Raw genomic sequence first — 22577 nt, 5'->3', positions numbered from 1 at the left:
AGGCAATCAGCCTGATAGAATTTCAATCTGGAGAGACTCAGACAGAGAAAATGAACAGTGATTAAAAAGGTTTATTGACAGACATGAATTTAAAGTTCTTTGGCGCTCGGGCCCCGGCTGTGGTCATCAAGCTCTGAATTGCAATAAGCTCGGATGAGCATTCCCGATGTAGGATAGGAATGTCATCCCCCGGGACCCGACACTGGTGGTGGAGGTCGGAGAAGGATGCGAGCTTGAGGACCCGGGCGAGGGAAGGTGGAGGAGGGGTGGAGGAGGGTTGCGCGCGGTTGGGATGCGGAAGACGCCATGGATGGAGGTCCTTTTCAGCTGGGCCTTGGAAGGTGATTGGACGTGACGTGGCTTGGTCCAGCGTTGATAGAACAGCAGTGATGGGCGGGATGCTCCGATAGGACGAGCCAGGTGGGGCTAAAGAGCATTCCAGTTTGAATTTGCGCCCAGGCTTCATAACTGAAACTTTGCTTTGTTTGTATTTGTCAACTTTTGATCCAACATTCATGATTCTGTCAATAACCGCATGGTGTCCATGTTCTGAAAAGGTAAGCTAACCCCACAGCATGTGCTAACAACCAGCACATTGTTTTGATTGTTCCTACATTGTTCTTCTTTTTTTTCTGAAATGTTGTGCCAGTTTCACCCAAGGTGATGACATCAGCCTCATTAGCCACAGAGTATTTTTTCTGTAGCCTTGAAGAAAGTCGAGACATTTTTGGCAAATCTGAGACAAACATTTGTGTTATTTTTGTTGAGTTGTGGCTCTCAGCTTGGAACCTTTCAAAAGACAGAATTCTTGTCCAATCTTTCATTCTGACAGTCGAATTATGAAAACTGAGGCTTTTGTGGCCTCTTGGATGATTCCTTGGAATATTTTATTACGCCGTGCAACTCGGCCAGCCTGTACCCAACTTTCACCCAATGACACTTCCTCTACTTCCATTGCCAAACCACAACCATGGGCAGACTACAATTCTATAACAGAAAATCCATGTCATTGTTCACAATTTCTCCTTCTGTTTGCCGATTGGGCCGGTTGAAATCCCTCAGCAGAAATGCGTCTGAATGGGAGAAATGCCATTATCCCAATAACTACACTAATTTCCAGACTAATAGATATTGACTGTGGTTCTCATCTGTTCTTGAATTTCTGTAAATTGGGACATGATGTGTTGCTTTGTGTAATTGTCCACACTGCCACATGTCGTCATGCAGGTTCTCTGCCACAGAGGTCTCTTGATTCTACAGGTCAGACAGTAATCAGAACTGGATGTGGAATTAGCGAAATATGACTCAGCTTTCAAAAAAATGTGGATAATCCTCTAGAGCAGGGGTGGGCAATCCTGGTCCTCGAGGGCCGATGTCCTGCAACTCTTAGACGTCTCCCTGGTCCAACACACCTGAATCCAACAGTTGAATCACCTCCCAAGTGCAGTCAGAGTCCTGCTAATGACCTCATTATTTGACTCAGGTGTGTTGAAGTAGAGACACATCTAAAAGTTGCAGGAGACTGGCCCTCCATGACCAGGAGTTGCCCACCCCTGCTCTAGAGCAGTGTTTCCCAACCCTGGTCCTCGAGGCACACTGCCCTGCATGTTTTACGTATTTCCTTGCTTCAGTCCAGCTGATTTCAATTGATGACTGATTAACAGGCGTTTGTTGAACTGCAATCAGTTGAATCAGGCACATTGAAGCAGGGAAACTTTAAAACATGTAGGACAGTGTGCCTTGAGGACCAGGGTTGGGAAACAAGGATGGTTTGGGATCGGTAGCTTTAGCTTTACTCCATTAATATTTCTTGAATACTGGACGTTTTTACTCAGGTGATCTTGGGCTATTTTTTTTCTCAATGATCTAACATATTCAATGTGATCAACTTATTAAAAGATGCCCAATTCAACAACCCAGACAGGTTGCAAAGGGTATAAGCTTTGGTTACTATATGCAGGGAATTTAATCTCTTTACCTGAATGAATGTTGAACTTCAAACTGTTGGATTTCTATTGACTTTTGTCCACTTAAGGAACTTTTTAAAGATGATTTTTCCGCATTCATCCTCAAGAGGGCGTACGTCCCTTTCGTACATGCACACACAACAGCTCCAGATTCAAGTACAATACTTGGGTTTTCCTTCCTGTCACATGAAAGCTGACTCACTTTGAGGGTGGTCAGTGAAAGTGAATCATAGCTGAAATAATCTGTCGTTGTTTGTATTTGTGTGTGGATAAGTGTGGTGTGTGTGTTGTGATATTAATCTCTGTCCACTGGAGCACAGCCAAAGTGAGCAAAGGCTTTCAGTGCAGATTAGACCGCATTATGAATTTAACAGGACGCAGCAATCTTGATGCGTCCTGTTACACATCTCACTGACTCACAGTGAGACGGTCAGACGGACAGACGTTCCCACACAGACGGTGAAAGGGTCACAGAGAGCACACGCTCCTTGAACCTACAATGGAGTTTAATCTGCTGATGGATTGTACAGCTAACTGGCTGTCTCATGGCTACCTGTATTTGTCGGCGTCACTGTGCTATGTCAGAGAACGTTCATCTGAGGAAAACACTCTACTACTATAACCTTACTTTATTCAAACAGTCTAGCTGGTCCCTTCGGCGATGTGCGATTTGAACAATGGAATATAGAGGATGGTGCAATCTAATCTCTGAATGCCCATTAGGATGTACATGAAGCACCGCAGAGCAGGCACCGTTCATGTGGACTCTACGTTCTTGGGCCGCCTCCACTCTTCAGCCCTCATCATCCCCAAAAAGTACCTACCCTTGCTGTAACCGCAACCCTTACGCTACTCTAACCACAACCTAACCACAATCACAAATTGCCTTGATAATTAATCAAATTACATCTTGTTAACAAGCTTATACTGTATTATGAACCAAATGTAACTTTTTTCCTTTATCCAGGTGCTGGAATTGGTGTCAGACTGTGAGGCATCATAGTGGTTTTGTGACCATTACTCACAGGTGCAGCCAAGAGGCCTGTGGTAATTATAAAGCAGCTACAGAAATCCATACCATCAATTGGGAGACGTAGATGACTAGAGAAATATTAGTCACGCAATCCATACATCTGGCCTTTGCAGAAGGATGGCAAAGGAAGAAGCTTGTTATAGAGAAAGTCAAGGGAAGTGCGGTTTGCTTCAAACCATGTAGGGTACACAGCAAACCTGAAGAAGGAGGTCTTGTACTTAGATGTGACCAAAAGTTAAGTTGTTGTTTTTTTTTTTAAGTCTTATTGGCTCTGGTAGCCTTCAATTATGTGTCAGTGGTTATGCCGGTGTCAAACCTGTAAAAATTCACGTCTGAAAGTGAGCTAATTTCATTGGGTTAATGCTTAACCTGCCAAGAAGCAAATCCTCACAAAAGTTCAGTTTTCAATTGAGCTTGGGTAAAGGGCTATATGCAGCATCTCCGAACCCACACACTGCACCTTTGTCAGCCTCTGACAAATAATGATAATAGCACCATGGTTCCAGCAGGAATAATGATTAGGTACATGGTCTGTTATAAATGTAAATTCAGCTCCAATATAATACATTGAATTATTATTTTGAGAATGTCCAGATGTTCATAGAATCAATACTAGCAAAGTTGAACTTCTGCTTTGAAAGTCTGAAAGCCCTCTCCAGACATGTGTTCAACGATTGAAATTAGAATTGACTGTACAAATAAACTGAATATCACTGATATATTCAGTCATTGGAAGGCAGAACAAGTGTCGTATTTTGGTTCAAGGTCCACCGGATGCTTATTTTCATGTCATCCCCAACTTCATATTGGTTTCTCATATGAAATTCTTTTTTTTTTATTTTTTTTATTATTAACAATTTTTATTGAGAAGCAAATCCTACTGTTATTTTTATTTTTTTTTTCAATTGAGCTTGGGTATGATGCAATTTCCATCTCCAAGTTGCAAGTTTTGTCAGCCTAAGGTCTGACAAATCACAGACTCACTCAGTGGTTAAGCAAAGATATGAATAATGATTAGGTACACGGTTCACAGTTACTAAATGTAAATTCAGCTGCGTTTTCTTTAATTATTATTTTGAGAATGTGGACTCATGTCTTAGTCACCAAAACACCAACAGGTTTAACATATTCTGTCCACTTTGACCTTCTCTGTAGAAAGCATCTTCTCTGTAATTAATAAAAGATAGTCTCTCCAGTATATAGATCTCTTTCACTGATATATCCAGTCATCATTGTTGGAGGTTCCAAGTGTCGATTTTCTTGTGAGGTTTTTGCTCCGCCAGTAAAATGAACAGAAGTTTTTGTCATCCCCAACTTCAGTTTGGTCAACCATATGTTAATAAAAATATATGAAGGTTCTGGTTAAATGGGAAAATTATGTGTCACGAGATATCTGTAAATGATTACTGGATTTGAGACCAATATTGCTGAATGATTTGGCAATCCCAGAAAATATGGAAATGATTGGCAAACCAAAGTTTCACATTTACAGATTTACAGCTGATTGTGTTCTTCTGCTTTGATCTTGAAAAAATCTTATAATATTTTTCCAGCAGAATTCACGCCAAACCTTGTTCTGTTGTTGTCCATGGAATCTTACAGATGTGGCCCCAATCTTCTTCTGAAATTGTCAAGCTGAAGTTCAACACCTAAAAACACTTTAATAATCTTAATCTACAGGTCATAAGTAAACATTTTTGTAATATATGATTTTAAACGGCATAATCAAGTGAAAACTGCTAACTGTTCATCAGAATAAGAAACTATAGCTTAATTTTTTATTTTTTTATTTTTTTTTTTACAGTTTGTGTCCAGGATGTGCGCCGTCTGCCATTTCCTGACCCTAGACCTGTAAAAGTTCTAAATGGAGGGACGGTCAGCCCCAATAATCCTCTTTTGGAGACTTGTTTGTTGCAGTTTAGAGAAAAGATCATAAAGAATCAACAGAAACAAAATGTTCATCCACATGCAGGAAACAGCATTAAAAAAAAAATAATAATAAAAGAGTTTGACAGAAGCAGTGGTGTGAGGGCACAATGAGAATGGTGTTGCTGTCCTTAAGCTTTCCATTTTGAAAAGCTTGATAAGGTAAAAATACACTTTCTCCCACCCCATGACTACAAAATAAGCAGAAATAATAAAACATGAACCCACATTTGATTCTTGATAGTTTTTCTCATGAAATTGTGGTGATAAGTTGCTGAAAACTCAATAAAGTCACGGAGAGTGTACAACCGACGATTTCAAAAGAATTTCTATGTACAGGGGAGAAACGTTGCAACACAGGAAACTCGGCTGCGCAACAGGGAAGGTTCAGAACATTACAAAAGCGGCAGAAAAAAAATCATTTATCCCAGCATCAATACAGAAGTTTGCCTTGTGTATTTCAAAACTTTTGTGTTTCCCACAGCTTGCTGAAAAGAGCTTCCTGAACAGTCACAGCAAGGTCGGAACAATGAGTCTTTTGCAATCAACCAGATTGATTAAGGGGTTTATATGCGGCCCGACGCAGGCAGCTTGAACAGACCAGAGGTCAGATTGGGGATCAGACTTTGTGGTGTCACTGAAACATTAATTCATAAGAACCGTTACAGGATGTCATTCCAAAAAGGTCATATTGTCCCACAAATGCTGTCGTTGGATAAGAATGTTTTTTAAAAGTGTTAAATCTTACTTAATCAACTCCTTCACAGTCATTTGAAAGAAATTAAGATGAACATAAATGCCTGTTGCACTTCTAGCACACACTCCCCTGAGATGCTAACTGTGAATCTAGAATACTGAATGGTATCTTCTTCAATTTTGCCAACAAATTCTGAATATTTGGCAAATAAATGAATGAGGTAATGAAAACATTGGGGAGTTGTATCCACAGACTGGTGGTCACCATTAGCCCTGGATAAAGACATGAGCTCCCTAATCCAGAGAGTTTGAAACTGAGCCAGTACTGGTGCACCGATTATCCTTAACTTTAGGAGATTGGCAATTTGCCGATACTTACACTTGAAGCCGATCTTATCTACCTTAGCAAAGGTCTTAAAATCAGCCACTGTCCTCTTCCGCTGTCCTCTTGACTGTTAGCCCCGCCCACCAGGCCATATCTGCACATTTGCAGTTAACAATAGTCACCTCACTGTTAGCAACATAGTGACTTTCTTGCCATAATTAGCAACATTTCAGACAGAAACAATTGCTATTTTATTGCTATAAAATCAGAATCGGCAAGTCAGGCTTTTTAAAGATCGCTAATCAGCGATCGGCCAAAAAACTGCAACTGGTGCACCCCTAGCCATAAGACTTTCTTTTTAAATATCGTGAGTTCTAGTTTAACATTATAATTTCGTTGACTTTCACAGTTTCCTGTTAGGGTGTCGAGAAAACAAGAAGTATTTGAAACACAGCTAGAGTACCTGCAAAAAAAAAATTAAAAAAGCACTTCTCTAAACTTCAGCTGGTGCATTTTTTTTCTCCCAAAAAAAATCTTTTTTCTCGTGAAATTATTTCATAGCTGCCAGGTAAGTTGGGGAAATAGTCTGGCATTAAGAATGGCAGAAGCAAAACAGCATCTGAGGCAGGACCAATCGACAGGGCTGTCTGAATGAAGCAGCATGCAAAGCACATTCCTCGCTTGTATTCTTGCATAAGATCTTGGAGTCAAAGGTCGGCAGGGAGCTGTTGCTTGTACACAGGGTGACACATTTGGCTCCAAAGGTGAGCTAAACCTCTGAAGTAAGGCTTCTCTGTGTTAATAGACCTCATTTCAAGGGCAACTAACTCTCTTTTGTCTGTATCTATAAAGCCTTGTTAACCTTGTGATGTTTGTATGATTATATTATAGCATGAAACCTAATGTTTGTCAATCTGATCAAAACGGAAATGAGACTTTTATTTTTTGTAGATGTTTCCTTTAATACCAGTCTAATCGCCCAAGAATTTCAATGTGCTTAATGTACCTGTTCAAATCTATTCTATTCATTCCAAGTCCTGCACTTTGTAGGTGGACAAAACAATTGCAAAGTGCAGGACACAATAGCTAGACGTCACTCAGTTAATGGGCTCTTGGCTTATGGAGGATGTGTCACCTTGTCTGTCTGGGTCTCAGACAGAAGATCATGCCAGTGTTATTCCTCTCACCTCACACACTCTATATCGTCTGTCCCAACACAAGCTACTGCCCCGATACACCTGAACTCACTGACGGCAATCCGATGATCCAATGTGGAAAAGTGGTATTTTTCCACAGCCTCTCTTGTACAATTGAATGACTGACTATCATGGCTAACTGAGGCTGCATTGTCCCCCGTTTTCACATCCAAACACACGTGAACTTATTAAACGAAGTAATAGGATCAATTAAAAACGTATTTAGATTGCGCCGAGTTTTTAAGGTCAAGGCAAGGCTTTGTGTCATCCGGTGAAAACCACAATCAAATATTTAGTGCCCCACAATGGAATGTGCTGCATACCACTGAGCCAGCATCCGTACTTTGAGCAATGCTGATATTTTTGTAAGTGGGAATAATTTCAGGGTTGCATATTATTTTTCCCATCCCAAGAGCCAGTAGAAGGTCTTTTCACTACAGTAGAGAGCTCTGCATCTGTACTGGGTCAGAAAAATGCTGACGTTCCTTACTGGCAGTTAATTTGTTGTGTGAAGATGGAGACTGTGAAGGAAAGACTCCATAGAAATTAGAACCTGTGGGCATTGTTGGCGATTTGGGTACAATCCACGAATTTCACCTTTATACAAATAAGAAATAAAGTCATTGAGCAAGTAAATGATGGTTTTCCCAATGGTTTAACTTTATGCCCCACTCTTGTTAAACTCTGCCGTCCCTGGGGCAATGGAATTGGCAGACATAGCATAGATTTTCCCAACGTTATGCAGATGATATTCAGTTTTGCTTACTGCGTCTATTGATACAACAGGCCCTTCAAATAACCTTTAACAGCATCTTAAACAACAAAACGTGGATGGCAGACAATTTTCTACAGACTAATAAGAGAAAAACAGAAACTCATCCAATTAAGATCCTGACTCTTACACCTGTGGAGAGGTGAGAAGAAATCTTGGTCTTTTTTCTTGTATTTCCAATTAAAGGCAAAAACATACATCTTTATGAAGTATTCACTGAGTTGTAATTAAGTTAGCTTATATGTATTTATTTGTATTTAGCTCTAATTCTTAATATTTTTCTTAAATTATATCTGCTGCTTTGAGTCCTTGTAGACTCAAAGAATGAGTCTTTTAAAGACCGTATGGCTTGTATGTTTTTACCAATTTCGCATTTTTATATGTTTTAAAGTCTAATATGTTCACAAATACAACCCATTCTCTCTTTTGAACTGGTTCAATGTTGTTGAAGATGCCAAAAGTGTAACATGTTCATTTTTCTTAGCCATGACCACTTTTTATATGACAGCCATTTTGGATATTGATGTCGAGATTTGTGAGAAACTTCCAACGTGAGTGAATAGTCCACTTGATTTCCTCCAACTTAAAGATCTGACACTCCAATCTTTGAGAACCAATTCAAAGCAGGACGACTATTTGGCGGTCAGGTTAGCCAATTCAGAGCCTGCGTTTGTTTTATCATTACGTGACATGGACCTTATTGCAATACAGGTATATGATTGGACTAGATTGGTAAAATTTGATTCTAAATTTCTACAGTTGGATAATGATTGGATTTGTTTGTCTTGTAAAGTGTTTTGTGTTGGCATGCAACTCACCACTAGATAAACTTCATTTCATTGACTCATGCTTTGAAGCAAAACAGATGCCCGCATTAGCTGCTTTCACAAACAAAATGCCACAGAGCTATTGATGATGTTGTCATATCTAGATGCCCATGCCTTATTTTTCTTTACTATATTTATGACATTTTAAGTACCGTTAAACAAAGAAATAAGGAAGCCTTACTTCTTGCAGTGCTTCATTGTGCTGCCTGGACAGCACTAAAGGACAGATATTAAACATTAAGCTCTGACGCTTTCCTATGGTGCTTAAACAAGATGTTAAATTGGGTTTCTGTGCGAAGCCTCTGAGAATTGGACGAGTTCCTGCTCATCGTGGAGATGCTTAATCAGAGTGGAATTTGGGCTTTAGATGTCGGGTGAAAGCTTTAGTCTCTTTTCTTTGTGCTTTTCTTTGTTGTGTGAAGGAAGAGAATTATCTGGTTTGGAAGGCGTCGCTAACAGGGAGAAGGGGAAAGGAGTCGGCCCTTGGTCTCCAAGACTGTCTAGAAGTCAAGATTTCCAAGCAAAATGTACTTTATGTAATGCTCTTAACGACTTAACGTTGCAGCTGCTTTCTTTCACTGGGGGTAATTTAGGTAAGTAAATAATATGCGTGAAGCATTTTCACATTTGCAATTCAGATAGCTCAGGATTATTTGCAACAAGCCCAGATAACAAACTGAAGGGCAGAACGAGTCAAAACAAGAGTTCAGGAACAAACACAGAGAAGGCAAAAAAAAGCAACAAAAAAAAAAAGAAGTTATTCACTATCTTCTCTCATTGCTCTTTATTCTGTTTCTGATGACCATTTATGGCTCTGTGATGAACAGAGATCAGCATGGATTCTGACTGGTCTGTTGCAATTAACCTCATATACAAAAAACTGTAGCTGTGTTTCCATTGGCCATAGAATTTCACAACTTGACATTTAATATAAGCACATATTTAAAAAAAAAAGTTTTTTGCTAAGTTTTGACACAATTTCACTGTGGTAATATGAACTGTGGTAATATCAACTGGATGGCACAAACTACAAAAAAGAAGGTGACAGGAAGTAGTTGGAGGATGATGGCAAAGCATGTTTTCTAATGACTTACAGCATGAGCAAACTCATTCACATGTGTTTTTAACGCATTTCTTATTTAATCGAAACACCCTACATGCAATAGTGTCTTCACATTAGAAGATTACTGACAAAGTTTTGCACACATTTAATATGGAAATGCAGCCAGTGAAGTACTATAGACTTCTTCATCTAAGGATACAGAAGACAAAGATTAAGATGTATTCATCTGCTTGATGTGTGATGAGTTATTCATAACTTATTGTTATGAATAAGTCATGACCTAACAATGGGTCTATATAAAACCATCATTTTAAAACTGCTTTACTTGGTTTATATTGATGATCTAAAACATTTGGGTATCACACAAAGTGTCACCTAAGGGACAGATTATAACTGGTCTTCACCTTATCTGGGCTAAATCTAACCGCACGTTGACCCAGTTTCTTGGGTTGTAAATATTGGAAAACTTCAGTATTACCCAGACAAGAGGGCAACTCTAGGTCTGGAGGGGAGTTTAAAAGTACTACTTTCTGTCCTTAGAACTGTTTTATAGTCTCTTTATAGAAACTATAAAGTTCTTAAACTATAAATTCCATGCTTGGAATTTTTCTTAAGGGTTTGGTGTTACCAACAAGAGCTCATATATTACATTCCTCCTGATATGTTGCTGAACCAGCCTTAGCGGTTACCCAAATAACCGCTACGCCATAAAGTTTGAAAAAGAACACAGCGTACCGGAAAAAAACAACTTTAAACGTTACGCAAGATAGTTGTAAATAAGTGCGCCTAATGAGCACTCAGACGACAAATGGCAAGACGCCGCCACATGGTTTAAGTTTAGAGGACTGAAGTTGTGCGGAACAAGCCTGGCAATCCTTTTTCTAGGTGTTGCTGGCTGTCGACATGTTGCTTATAAGGTCAAGATCACATAATTGTGAAAAAGTGAGAGAGTCGCATGTGCATTCAATTTGTAAACCAGGGGTTATTCAAGAAATAACGTAACAGTCCATTTGGTGTAAACAAAGTCTGACAAGAGTTTGTTAGACTGCGGTAATATGAAAACAGTTTCTGTTCTCCTGGTAAAGGGTTTTCTGAAGGGGACTGGCGTGGCATCAAACACGAAAAAAAACTGTTGACATCTTTGAGATTCAGCCTGTCAGTTGCTCTGGAATACTACTGTTATGTTTATGCCATAAATATTTGTTTATTTCTTCCCCCTCAAATGATTGGCAGTCCATCCATCCATCCATCCATCCATCCATCCATTCATCCGATGAGGCACCAATTGTTGTATCTTCTACTGACCTAAACACACTTATTATTTAAATTATTTAAGAAGCCTTGTTGGGGCACATAGAGTGATGTAATGTATTTGCTCCACTCCAAAAAAAGAATTACTGTGATGACCTGGTGAAGGGGGAGTGCCAAAAAGAGTAGGAGGTTCTTAAAGAGACAGAAGCCCAATTTCAAGGCGAGTCAGATAGAGCTATCTTGCAAAATCTAATTTCTTTTACTTAGTTTTTGATGACATCAGCACCTCCAGACCCCATTAGGGGACAAGGATGTTAGAAAATGGATGGATAATAGAGCTACTCCAACATGATGCCACCATGAGTGGTGACCTTTTAGAAAATTTTATTTTAGAAATACTGAAGGTAAAGAGTCTTCAGTTTTTTAGGTTGTGTCCTCATGGTAACTTGATTCAAAGATCAAAGTAGCTGTACTCTAAATAATAAGAAATAACACATCAACAAATATCATATACCACAGTTAAAGGATGTACACTTTACAGCCTTTCTGCAGCTGTAGCGTAAATTGACATTACAAAAATAAATCTGCTCACTAGGATGAGATGGTTTTTCAGCTGTAATGAAATAAATGTATTTGGCAAAACTGCAATGGAAACACTTTATTGTTCGCGTCACACGAGTCACATGATCAAAAATTGGATGTTTCTACTGTCAGAAACTGTCATTTCTGACAGTTTCTACTGTCAGAAACAGCTGAATGTCAACAGAGATTTGCGCACGTTTGTAATGGAAACACAGCTTATGTTAAACTGAGATCCCTCTTAATAAACAGTTTGTCAATTTCCTCATAACTAATACAAGACAAGCTCATGAACTCTTCAACAGCAAGAACATGAAGCAGCTACTCTTGTAAAGTTGGTGAAAATTAAATCAAGATGTCTGTTAAATAGCTGCAACATTTTGGCACCTCCATTAATAAATTCCTTCCAAGTCAATAGTTGTGCTGCCTGGAAATGCAACTGGGGTTTTATATGAAAGTGCACGTTGTCATCAACTGACCCCATAAATGGTTTGGGAAGAAGTGCAGAAACAAATTCATTGCCCCAGACTCGTCTTTTACACCACTCTGCCCCGCTTCCCCCTCCACCCCGACCATCCTCCTCTCTCTGCCGCCTGGCTGAGACTACGTGAGCCTCCACACATCACTGTCTGGGCAGAAAGAGTTATGTAGAGAAGAAGGCGAAAAGGAGACGGAGGAAGCTGAGTGAGCAGGGCGTGTTCAGGTGGACGTGACTGTGCTCACACGGAAAACCCGGCCCCATCACTTCTCTCCCTTTCCTTTCCTCCTCGTTTCTCCTGTAGATGTTAATGTTGCCATGGTCATCCCATTAGTCAGCTATCTGTAATCCCCTGGTCATGCAGGGGATTTAGAAACAGGCAGGATGCCGATATAACAGGAAGTAAGTGGCTGTGACACACTTTGTGCCAACGCTGCACAGCGACGTGTTTTTATTATGAGGCGTTGCCACACTGTCAATCCAGGAAGTAAACATGAGCCGGATGTAAAAGTTGTTCTCCTCTGCAAACATATTTTGCAACTATTTACCTTCTGCTCAAGTTGCAATTGATTGTGCTTTGCGTACGAGACAAATTCCTTCATTTCCCACAAACCACATGGATTTTACCAAGTTTGCTGAGCTAGCTGGGTGCTTAGCACCGTTCCTTCTCCACCATGGCGCCCACCAGACGCCTGTCAAGAGTTCCCACTCTGCTGCACATTATCAGCTTAGTGTCGCAGAGTGGAAAGAAAAGTTCGATATGAACTCCGTTACCTGTGCGAGTCAGTGCGCCACCGGGGACGGTTTGTTCCGACGTGTACCGCGGACGTCTGCTTTGAGTCCAGAATGTGTTCAGGGCTTATTCAACAGGTTGTTCCTAGGTAACCAAAGAGTGAGTTAGTTGATGCCACCAACCTTGCTTAGCTGTACCGTGAGAGGATTCGTACCTTTGGCTCATTTGCACACGCCCTGAGTAAATACATCCAGTTGGTTCTTAAAATGTATGTCAACAAAGTGTGCCATATTTATTGATATTAATTAAAATGCTACTTGTTGGAAGATGACATATTTTTTCTAGAAAATGTTGGAAATCTCTTCATGAATAATTGTCACAACTTAACTAAAATATTGTTTGCTGGATTGTTCTTGCTTGTTGGACTCACTGGACTGTTACCTAGTAGCTACCATCAATGTCTTCATGAAAAACACTAAATTATTACTCAAAAAGACCCTCCTTCTGGCTCGGATTGGTAGTTTTTGTTGGAGAGAGGTGCATTTCTTCAGATGGCAGTAGTAGCTCAGGGAGGACGTGAAGGGAGGAGATCAATCTTTTCACAGGTTATCTGTCTCATATTGTACTGTTACGAAACGGTAATATTTTTTTAACAAATATGTACGGTAAAAAATAAAAAATTAAAAAAAATTAAAAATTTAAAAAACATTGGCTACTGCAGCTACTATTGAAAGATGCAGTGTACCCAAGAGGTGGCTTCTGGAGGCAACTGGTTGCTTTAAACCAGTGGCGGGCCGTGCATTTCACACCTAGGCCTTCAGCAGTGGTACGTCTGAATCAACCAACCCTCAATTACTATTTTATGGCTATAAAACGTCTACAGCTGCGACACACATAAAAAAGCATCAAAAATAACCTGTTAAATAACCTGCAATATTATTTAGGAATATAAGCAACATTTTACTCACCAAAAATCCTGATTATTTGTACACAAAATCCATCCTCCTTTCTTTCCGCAAGAAGATTTCAATGACTCTGTTGTGCAGATTATCCGTGCGTTTCAGTTCCGTTAAGAAGTCCTTTTCTGTCGCCATCGAAGCTAATGCTGAAAGTCGAGCCTGCCCTGTCGTATTTCTGGCATAAGTTTTAATTCGCTTAAGGGCTGAGAATGTCCGTTCAACAGAAGCAGTACACACGAGGATGGTCACCGCCAAACACACAAATGTGTATAGCTGCCTCATGCTCTCATTCGGATTGTTCTGCTGAAGGAAGTCAAGAAGATCAGGGGGAGATTTTCCTGCAAAATCCTCCATGGTATACATTACAGTTAGTTCTGTTCTTAGCCGAGGCAGATCAAAAAGTGTTCCGTGGCTCTGTGCTAAGCTGGAAAAGGCTGCATGCAGGAATTTTTTCTGGTATTCCCGAAACGTCTGGGGCTGCTTGTGCAGCTCGCTACAGATGCAGTTTGCTAGCTCTGGCTAATCCACTCTTTGACTATCCAATCAAAGCGTGAATACGCTGACATTTCCATACGCCTGCTAGAGGGCCATGGTGTCGCCAACTCAAAATCTAATTGGTTGAAGCAAAAGTTTGATCGACATTATTTTATGCTACAGGGCCCGCAGAACTGATTGTGAAGGCCTCCTGGCAGATTTCTTTGACTCTGGCAACAAACAGTGGCGGAAATGTGATTGGTTAAATGCTTAAATATGAAAATACACGTCTGGAAGCAGCGCAACCAGGGGGCTAGCAAAGAAAGGAAGCAGACAGACCGTTTGGAATTATTTAAATCATGTTTATTATTATTATTATTATTATTATTATTATTATTATTATTATTAATAAAATTAATAATAATTAAATAATAATGATTTTGTGCAAAAAAACTGATTTAAAATTGATTTATTCACTTCATGTTTATGTCTGTTAAGGTTGAATGGAACCGAACATGAAAACGGCCCTTCAGACAACCAGGAACAACATAGACACAATCTAAACCTTCAGATGACTAATTACCCAGTGATAATCTCAGAAATAATCTGAGTATAATTTCAAGGATTATTTATCCCGAGAAAAATGGTTTGAGTAATATATACACAGTATTTCTAATACTGTTGTCAGCTTCTGGGTTGTCAGCTTCAGCAAAAGTTAGATAAAATTAAGATTAAAAAAGTTAGATAATAAAAGAATATCTAGTTTATTAATTTTGAATAAATAAGCTGTTTATTTTACCGACATTCTAGTTTTGCTAACTTGACAGCAATATTTTATTGTAAAGCATCATTATGTGGTTGACTTTTCATTTAGAATTTATTTTAAAATCTTGATTAAAATTTCAGGGTCCTGCATTCTAGAGTGTTTGTTTATTATAAAGTTGGTAAATAAACATTAGCCTATCTTGGCTAATGTGGTTTTAGCACATTAGCCACTAGCTTGATAAACCTGAGGTCACAAGGACACAAAGCTGGGGGAACCAGCTTCCTTTAGTTTTATGTTATTAATTTATAACTGAGCTGCATTGTTGCAGTGAGAGGATATAGGTTTCCCCCATCAAACAATTGCAGTATATCATTCATTGGCATATTGGTTATTACTGTGAATGTCTACAGCATTCACACTATTGAGTTCCACTTTTCTGGTTGCTCCATAAATTTCGCCTCGCTTCTTCTCCTGCATACTTTGTTCAGTTTTCACCATTAAACGTTTAGACTACTCAGCTTGCTCTCCTAATGCCGGCTATATCTCTTGGTATTTATAACCTTCATACTTTTTATATTATTCAGCTTTTTATGAATTTTTATAAAAATTTATAAATTTTTCTAAAAAATGTAAAATTTTATTTTTTATAAGTAAAAAATTCATTTTTATGAAATGAATTTTCATAAAAAAATATTTTTTATGAAATGAATTATCATAAAAAATATTTTTTTATGAATTCATAAAATTCATAAAAATGAACTTTTATGAAAGTTATGAAAGTGAGCTTTTGACATTGTTTTCTTTGTGCTGCATGTAGCATGTTTTTTGTGCTAACTCTGCTAACCGTTGCCTCCAAACAAATGTTGACATCTCAGGAACCATGAAAGGTGTGGATTTCATTCACCCACCGTTTTTATCAGAGGGTACAGGGGAACGTTTCTCTTTTTCAACTCCTCCTGACTCAGAGGGACTCGGAGGGCACTCCTGACCCAGAGAATGGTCCCGATTCAGAGGACGATTCCGACTTAGGGGCCGGACCCGAGTCAGAGGCTGGTCCCGACTCAGGGTCAGGACTCGACTCAGAGGCCGGTCCCGACTCAGGGTCAGGACTCGACTCAGAGGCCGGTCCCGAGTCAGAGTCCAGACCCGAGTCAGAGGCACGACCCGAGTCAGGGCCTGGACCCGACTCAGAGGCCCGTCCCAAGTCAGAGGCCAGACCCGAGTCAGAGGCACGACCCGACTCAGAGGCCCGTCCCAAGTCAGAAGCAGGATCCGAGTCAGAGGCCAGACACGAGTCAGAAGCAGGACCAGAGTCAGAGGCGGGACCCGACTCAGGGGCCGGTCCGGACTCAAGGGCTGGTCCTCACTCAGGGGCCAGTGCCGACTCAGAGGCCGGTCCCGACTCAGGTGCCGGTCCCAAGTCAGAGGCACGACCCGAGTCAGAGGCAGGACCCGACTCAGGGGCCGGTCCCGACTCATGGGTCCGTCCCGTCTCAAGGGCCAGTCCCGACTCAGATCCACGACCCGAGTCAGAGGCCGGACCAGAGTCGGAGGCCGGTCCCGAGTCAGAGGCCAGTCCCGAGTCAGGGGCCGGACCCGAGTCAGAGGCCGGTCCCGAGTCAGAGGCCGGACCCGAGTCAGAGGCCGGTCCAGAGTCAGAGGCCGATCCCGAGTCAGGGGCCGGACACGACTCAAGGGCCGGTCCCGAGTCAGAGGCCGGACCTGAGTCAGAAGCAGGATCCGAGTCAGAGGCAGGACCAGAGTCAGGGGCCGGCCCCGAGTCAGAGGCCAGACCCGAGTCAGATGCCGGTCCCGAGTCAGAGGCCGGTCCCGACTCAAGGGCCGGACACCGAGTCAGAGGCCGGACACCGAGTCAGAGGCCGGACCCGAGTCAGGGGCCGGTCCCGAGTCAGAGGCCAGACCCGAGTCAGAAGCAGGATCCGAGTAAGAGGCAGGACCCGACTCAGGGGCCGGTGCCGACTCAAGGGCCGGTCCCGACTCAAGGGCCAGTTCCGAGTCACAGGCACGATCTGAGTCAGAGGCCGGACCCAAGTCAGTGGCCGGTCCCGAGTCAGAGGCAGGACCCGACTCAAGGGCCGGTCCCAACTCAGGGGCCGGTCCGGACTCAGTGGCCAGTCTGGACTCAGGGGCCGGTCCCAACTCAGGGGCCGGTCCAGACTCAGGGGCCGGTCCGGACTCAGGGGCCGTTTCCGACTCAAGGGCCGGTCCCGACTCAGATGCACGACCCGAGTCAGACGCCGGTACCAACTCAGAGGCCGGTCCCGAGTCACAGGCGACCGAGTCAGAGGCGGACCAGAGTCGGAGGCGGTCCAGTCAGCTGTCGGTTCTGACTCAGGGGCTGGACTCGACTCAGTGGCCGGTCCCGAGTCAGCTGACGGTTCGGACTCAGGGGCTGGACTCGACTCAGAGGCCGGTCCCGAGTCAGCTGCCGGTTCTGACTCAGGGGCTGGACTCGACTCAGAGGCCGGTCCCGAGTCAGCTGTCGGTTCTGACTCAGGGGCTGGACGTGACTCAGAGGCCGGTCCCGAGTCAGCTGTCGGTTCTGACTCAGGGGCTGGACTCGACTCAGAGGCCGGTCCCGAGTCAGCTGCCGGTTCTGACTCAGGGGCTGGACTCGACTCAGAGGACGGTCCCAAGTCAGGGGCCGGACCCGACTCAGAGGCCGGTTCTGACTCAGGGGCTGGACCCGAGTCAGATGCCGGACCAGAGTCGGAGGCCGGTCCCGAGTCAGGGGCTGGACCCGACTCAGAGGCCGGTCCTGAGTCAGGGGCTGGACCCGAGTCAGAGGCCGGTCCCAAGTCAGGGGCTGGACCCGACTCAGAGGCCGGTCCCGAGTCAGCTGCCGGTTCTGACTCAGGGGCTGGACCCGACTCAGAGGCCGGTCCCAAGTCAGGGGCTGGACCCGACTCAGGTGCCGGTCCCGACTCAGCGGCTGGGTGAGGCTCAAACTTTGGTCCATTGTTAAAGGGTTCTTGGCTCTGATCCTCAGAATCGTCTCCACAGCAGACGGCGTGTTCAATCCACTTCCATGCTTTTCTCATATAGTTTTTTTGCAGGTGAACTTTTCTAGGTCGGGCCAGGGTTCTTCTGAAAGATTCTGTGAGCTTGTGGATAACAATCGGGTTCTCACTCTTAATCATTTTGAACAGCAATTCCCTGACCACATCGTCATTGCCACACAGAAGTTGAAAGATGTCATCGCAAAGTTTTCCTTCCATTTCTTCAAAGAATACAAAATCTATGTCTCTTACTGCTTCCCAGAGTATTGGGGAAAGTTTCTTGTGGACTGGGTCTGTGTGTTTCATTTTATAATCGGCGTATGTGGATCTGTAGCTTGATTTATAAATTAATCGCCAAAATATTTTTTCCACCATGTGTTTCCGTTCTTCTTCGGTTCCCCGTTTGAAGCCCATTTTGTTCCCATCTTTCAGAAATCGTTCTGGATCCATGTTTGCCTTAGAATAATCTTCGCTCAGGCAGTTTTTCTTCAGAATACAATTCTTCAGTAGGAAAAAAGTCTCTTATCCATTTCTTTGTGGAAACAAACCTTTTTCTTGGGGGAACTGGATTTTCCAGGTGGCGTTTTAAATTTTCTTACAATAACGTCGTGTCCTTCCGGGTGGTCGAGAAGCGCTTATTAAGTTTAGTGCAGAGGCGAACTGGAATGCATCTCTTGTAATGCTTCGGTAGATCCTGTTCCGACACTTCAGAAAGAACATCTACATTTAACGCTCCTGTTTCTTTTAGCAGTAAAAGCAAAACCTTCTGGTGTTGCTCACGAAAGGTTTGTCTTACGAGATGCAGTGTTGGTCCGTCAGCTGTCTTTTCAATTATTGCCCAAAGAAGTTCATCAAGAAACTTTCTCTTTCTGTAATCTGGGGTGATTCGCCCCGGATGAACTCTGTTACAGAAAGTCTTCCTAATCCTTTTCCATAAGGAGTCCGTAGGTCTCACGTAGACGTCACTTTCGTTACTCATGTTTTCTCTGTAAGCTAAAATGTCCAAATGATTTTTTTGTTGACTGACCAGAGAATTCACTGATCAGTTGGTGATGTCATGGACTTTATGACATCACAAAGGCCCTTAGAAGGACCTCATGACACAGACATAATTTGAAGTTATTCTGATGACATCATTGTCAGCAGCATGGCAACTGTTGCTGGGGTACTAATGCCACACAGTGAGCATGTGCTATGAAAAAAAAAAAAATCTGTGGGCACTAAATACATTATTCCCACAAGTCTGAACTGGAAATGACCTGTGGAGCTTCGCTGGAACAGGGGTGGAGGGGCAGGGAGCCATTGGTCCCTCCACTTTACCGCCCTACCCATTTTTATTAGTGTGAATGCTGTAGGCATTCATTCACACTATTGAGTTCTACTTTTCTGGTTGCTCCGTAAATTTCACTACGCTTCTTCTCCTGTACACTTTATACTATTTTCACCATTCAACTTTTATTTACTACTCAGCTTGCTCTCTTAATGGGTCAAAGGACTTTCAGTGCCGTTCCATCTCAGCCTTAACAAACATAAACATGCAGTAAAAAAATAAAAATAAATTTTCAATCAGTGTTTTGCACCAAACGGTTAATGATAATAAACAAGTTTTCAGTGAGGCTCTGTAACAGCCATATGAATGAAACAAGTAATCATTGATATGACAGGAGCACGAGGCTTTGACACCTGGGTGTGTGTGTGTGTGTGTGTGTGTGTGTGTCGCTGTGGGCGTGACTACATCAACACACACACAACCAAGTTTGCTGAGCTAGCTGGGTGCTTAGCACCGTTCCTTCTCCACCATGGCGCCCACCAGACGCCTGTCAAGAGTTCCCACTCTGCTGCACATTATCAGCTTAGTGTCGCAGAGTGGAAAGAAAAGTTCGATATGAACTCCGTTACCTGTGCGAGTCAGTGCGCCACCGGGGACGGTTTGTTCCGACGTGTACCGCGGACGTCTGCTTTGAGTCCAGAATGTGTTCAGGGCTTATTCAACAGGTTGTTCCTAGGTAACCAAAGAGTGAGTTAGTTGATGCCACCAACCTTGCTTAGCTGTACCGTGAGAGGATTCGTACCTTTGGCTCATTTGCACACGCCCTGAGTAAATACATCCAGTTGGTTCTTAAAATGTATGTCAACAAAGTGTGCCATATTTATTGATATTAATTAAAATGCTACTTGTTGGAAGATGACATATTTTTCTAGAAAATGTTGGAAATCTCTTAATAAATAATTGTCATAATTTAACTAAAAGATTGTTTGCTGGATTGTTCTTGCTTGTTGGACTCACTGGACCTAGTAGCTACCATCAATGTCTTCATGGAAAACACTAAATTATTACTCAAAAACACCCTCCTTCTGGCTCGGATTGGTAGTTTTTGTTGGATAGAGGTGCATTTCTTCAGATGGCAGTAGTAGCTCAGGGAGGACGTGAAGGACTGGAGATCAATCTTTTCACAGACTATCTGTTTCATTACGAAACGGTAATATTTTTTTTCACAAATATGTACGGTAAAAAAATAAAAATAAAAAAAAAATTAAAAAAATTTAAAAAAAACATTGGCTACTGCAGCTACTATTGAAAAGATGCAGTGTACCCAAGAGGTGGCTTCTGAAGGCAACTGGTTGCTTTAAACCAGTAGCGGGCCGTGCATTTCACACCTAGGCCTTCAGTAGTGCTACGTCTGAATCAATCCAACCCTCAATTACTATTTTATGGCTATAAAACCTCTACAGCTGCGACACACATAAAAAAGCATCAAAAATAACCTGATAAAATTGCAATATTACTTACGAATATAAGCAACATTTTACTCACCAAAAATCCTGATTATTTGTACACAAAATCCATCCTCCTTTCTTTCCGCAAGAAGATTTCAATGACTCTGTTGTGCAGATTATCCGTGCGTTTCAGTTCCGTTAAGAAGTCCTTTTCTGTCGCCATCGAAGCTAATGCTGAAGGTCGACCATGCCCTGTTGTATTTCTGGCATAAGTTTTAATTCGCTTAAGGGCTGAGAATGTCCGTTCAACAGAAGCAGTACACACGAGGATGGTCACCGCCAAACACACAAATGTGTATAGCTGCCTCATGCTCTCATTCGGATTTTTCTGCTGAAGGAAGTCAAGAAGATCAGGGGGAGATTTTCCTGCAAAATCCTCCATGGTATACATTACAGTTAGTTCTGTTCTTAGCCGAGGCAGATCAAAAAGTGTTCCGTGGCTCTGTGGTAAGCTGGAAAAGGCTGCATGCAGGAATTTTTTCTGGTATTCCCGAAACGTCTGGGGCTGCTTGTGCAGCTCGCTACAGATGCAGTTTGCTAGCTCTGGCTAATCCACTCTTTGACTATCCAATCAAAGCGCGTGAATACGCTGACATTTCCGCACGCCTGCTAGAGGGCCATGGTGTCGCCAACTCAAAATCTGATTGGTTGAAGCAAAAGTTTGATCGACATTATTTTATGCTACAGGGCCCGCAGAACTGATTGTGAAGGCCTCCTGGCAGATTTCTTTGACTCTGGCAACAAACAGTGGCGGAAATGTGATTGGTTAAATGCTTAAATATGAAAATACACGTCTGGAAGCAGCGCAACCAGGGGGCTAGCAAAGAAAGGAAGCGGACAGACCGTTTGGAATTATTTAAATCATGTTTATTATTATTATTATTATTATTATTATTATTATTATTATTATTATTATTATTATTATTATTAATAAAATTAATAATAATTAAATAATAATGATTTTGTGCAAAAAAACTGATTTAAAATTGATTTATTCACTTCATGTTTATGTCTGTTAAGGTTGAATGGAACCGAACATGAAAACGGCCCTTCAGACAACCAGGAACAACATAGACACAATCAAAACCTTCAGATGACTAATTACCCAGTGATAATCTCAGAAATAATCTGAGTACAATTTCAAGGATTATTTATCCCGAGAAAAATGATTTGAGTAATATATACACAGTATTTCTAATACTGTTGTCAGCTTCTGGGTTGTCAGCTTCAGCAAAAGTTAGATAAAATTAAGATTAAAAAAGTTAGATAATAAAAGAATATCTAGTTTATTAATTTTGAATAAATAAGCTGTTTATTTTACCGACATTCTAGTTTTGCTAACTTGACAGCAATATTTTATTGTAAAGCATCATTATGTGGTTGACTTTTCATTTAGAATTTATTTTAAAATCTTGATTAAAATTTCAGGGTCCTGCATTCTAGAGTGTTTGTTTATTATAAAGTTGGTAAATAAACATTAGCCTATCTTGGCTAATGTGGTTTTAGCACATTAGCCACTAGCTTGATAAACCTGAGGTCACAAGGACACAAAGCTGGGGGAACCAGCTTCCTTTAGTTTTATGTTATTAATTTATAACTGAGCTGCATTGTTGCAGTGAGAGGATATAGGTTTCCCCCATCAAACAATTGCAGTATATCATTCATTGGCATATTGGTTATTACTGTGAATGTCTACAGCATTCACACTATTGAGTTCCACTTTTCTGGTTGCTC

This window comes from Gambusia affinis, linkage group LG23 (genome assembly GCF_019740435.1).
Source record: "Gambusia affinis linkage group LG23, SWU_Gaff_1.0, whole genome shotgun sequence".
Taxonomy (NCBI): Eukaryota; Metazoa; Chordata; class Actinopteri; order Cyprinodontiformes; family Poeciliidae; genus Gambusia; species Gambusia affinis.
Note: the sequence above shows the minus strand (reverse complement) of the source record.